Source organism: Parasteatoda tepidariorum, chromosome X2, assembly GCF_043381705.1.
Source record: "Parasteatoda tepidariorum isolate YZ-2023 chromosome X2, CAS_Ptep_4.0, whole genome shotgun sequence".
In the NCBI taxonomy this organism is placed as follows: Eukaryota; Metazoa; Arthropoda; class Arachnida; order Araneae; family Theridiidae; genus Parasteatoda; species Parasteatoda tepidariorum.
In genome coordinates this window covers 48,163,301-48,165,272 of record NC_092215.1, presented here as the reverse complement: position 1 = coordinate 48,165,272, position 1,972 = coordinate 48,163,301, and the positions used below count along the sequence as shown (strand labels likewise).

General features: G+C 36.3%; 1 protein-coding gene across 1 annotated transcript in view; it reads right to left on the bottom strand.

The window, feature by feature from the left end:
• LOC107449498 (serine proteinase stubble) overlaps positions 1-1,972 on the bottom strand; it is a gene marked incomplete in the record, with an annotated part of 52,929 nt that overhangs the window by 7,754 nt on the left and 43,203 nt on the right.

Below are 1,972 nucleotides of genomic sequence, written 5' to 3'. Positions count from 1 at the left end.
TCACCAACTGGTCCTGCAATTCCCTCACATTGCGAGGGGGTAGCGTGGCAGCACGAATTTGGTTTTCCAAGTAGGACCACAAATGCTCTATTGGATTAAGGTCGGGTGAATTTGGGGAACAAGATATGACTTGAAAGTCACTGGAATGTTCCTCGAGCCAATCCATGACGATTCGACCCTTATGACATAATGCATTATCCTGTTGGTAAACACCATCCCCCGCAGGAAAAACTGTTGCCATGAATGGGTGAACCTGGTCTGCAACTATGTTCAAGTAGCTTACAGACGTCAGGGATTGTTGTATGAGGATTATGGGTCCTAATGTGCGCCATGAAGACATTGTTCCTGGGCGAGAAACCATGAAAACCTGAGTGAGCCCATTGTTACAGATGGAGGGTGCTAATAATGTAATGGCTCTGCGGTGTATACATACACTCACAGTAGAGCACCGATTTACCCAATTACCCTCTTATACGGATCGTTCAAGGACGAACTGTTTTTCCCAACTTCTTCAATAATAATAATAACAGCCATCCAACCATGGTCATACACACGCTCTTTCTTTTCATAAATAATAATAATAAACTTTTACTGGTAGCTCCCATCAACTGAATTTCATATTTATTTGAAACTTAACTTGATTCGCTTGATTTACGAATAAATTTAAAAATATTATATTTAATTTTGTAGCCTTGGTTATTTAATTAATAAAAACAATTATTATAAATTATTTCAAAAACGTTGCTACCTTTTTATTTGAAGTTCTCGAACTAGCCTCATTTAATCAGTACTCGAACCCAATTTTTTTTAATCAATTCTCGAACCCACTACCGCTTTATTAGTACTTGGACTGGCTATCATTTAAGCAAGTATCAAACCCACGACCTTTTTGCCGGTACTCGAAACTACTATGACCAGTTTTCGAACCCACTATCTCTTTATCGATACTTAGACTCGCTATCATTTAATCAGCTCACGAACCCGCTATAAATTTCGCAAGTATTGAACCCACTAACTTTTTTACGATACTCGAACTTTTCTCTTGCTTCTGTGAGCGGCTAAAACCATCAACACCTACTAATCCCATGTTTGAAATGATAGAAGACGCCCACTAACCTCAGGACTGCTTTCCGCCCGCCACCCCATCCCACCAGTCATAGAGCTACACTTTCCCTTCATAAAAAAAAAAATAATAAACTTTTACTGGTAGCTTTCATCAACTAAATTTCTTATTTATCTGAAATTTAACTTGATCCGCTTGATTTACGAGTAAATTTACAAATTTTTATATTTAATTTTGTAACTTTGGTTATTTAATTAATAAAAAGAACTGCTGTAAATTATTTAAAAAACGTTACTACCATTTTATTTGAAGTACTCGAACTCACTATCATTTAATCAGTATTCAAACCCGCTAACATTTAATCAGTACTCGAACGCACTATGGTTAGACCAGTTTTCGAACCAACTAACTTTTTATCGGTACTTGAATCCGCAACCATTTGAGCAAGTATCAAAATCACTACCTTAACTTGGACCTACTATGACAAGTTTTTGGAACTCACTATCATTTGAGCAAAAATCGAACCAGCTATCACTTATTCAATGCTTGAACACACTCCCTTTTTATCGGAATTAGAACCTCTTTCTAACAGTTTTCAAAACCACTGTCATTTAACCAATACTCGAACCCACTACCTTTTTGTCGTTACTCGAACTCTCTGTTTGCTTGTGAGCAGGTAAAATGATCATCAACTGTTTAATGCACATTGTAAAGGCTATATCTATTATTTGAAGTGAAAGAAGCCCGTCGGCCTACTCCAAATCAAGAGAGTGCTCAAATTAAAAACTGCAGATTTTGACTTGAAAATTATAAATAATATTTAGTTTACTTTGCGTTCATATTGACTATCCCTAATGGGGGGGGGAGCAATATATAAATATTATATGTATGTGTATATATATATATATA